Below are 1,169 nucleotides of genomic sequence, written 5' to 3'. Positions count from 1 at the left end.
GGGATGGGATCAAAACCTGATGATAGGTGTTAGCTGCTTTAGTCAAAGAGTTTTACAGAACAACATATATTTTGGGGAAGAAATTTTAAAAGACCTTCTATATTAATATAAACAGTACTCTGAAAAAAAGAATCTAGTAATAATAATAACAATAATAATAAATAATAATAATACTGTTAAGCTGGAGAGAGGGCTCAGTGGGTAAGGGCTCTTGCTGTGCAAGCATGAAGACCCGAGTTCTAATTCCAACACTTACACAGAAATCTGGGAGTAGCTACATATACTGTAACTCTATGCCATGTCAGAAAGGACACTGGAACTTGCTGGCTACCACCTTAGCACCAGGTCCAGTGAGAGACTTCATCTCAAGGGAATGAGGGTGGGCCGAAAATGGTAGAACAAGGCACCCTACGATATCCTCCTCTGGCCTTTGTGAGGTGGGCAATGAGCAGAGAGAGAGAAGGAGAGGGGAGGACATGGAGAAGCTGAGAGAGCAGTGAATTGCGTGCAGGAAAACCCTATCAAATATTGGGAAGGAGCGGGTGGAGGAATAAAATTGTCTGCTTTAAGATTAGAGCCTCAAGCTCCATTCTTCTTTCAAGCAATCTCATAGAATTCTACATTACAGAAAAACTGTTTTTCTCTTCATGTTTACCACTTGTCTTTACAGCTTTACAGAAACACTTCTGTAAACCAATCTACTCAAGGAATTCTAGCCCAAGCAAGACAATTACTGCCTGCCCAAACCAGCCAGACAACATGGGCGAAGGTACTCCTGAAAATGGAGGGATGTATCTTACTGTTAACAAGCCCATGCCATCCTGTTACCTTTTTCCAGGACACAAATGGCTTTGAAATCTTATTGCTGAGAGTCTCTTAACAACATTTTTATGACATTAGAAGATGACATCGAGAAACTACCATAGTTTTCTGCAGCGTTTGTAGTTCTCTATCCTGCTATGACCTTCCTCTAAATCTTTACTTTCATTCTGTAAAATGCTACTCAGGAAGTTTCTTAGTTTGATCATGGATGAAATACATCATAACACTTAAGATCCAAAGAATATGTGACTACTGTATTGAACTAAATTGGGTCTGTTGGAGTTCAAATGCATGAAGAAAAGAAAGAAGGGAGGGAGGGAGGGAGGGAGGGAGGGAGGGAGGGAGGG

This window comes from Grammomys surdaster, unplaced genomic scaffold (genome assembly GCF_004785775.1).
Source record: "Grammomys surdaster isolate TR1022 unplaced genomic scaffold, NIH_TR_1.0 65, whole genome shotgun sequence".
In the NCBI taxonomy this organism is placed as follows: domain Eukaryota; kingdom Metazoa; phylum Chordata; class Mammalia; order Rodentia; family Muridae; genus Grammomys; species Grammomys surdaster.
This window is presented reverse-complemented; position numbering follows the sequence as displayed.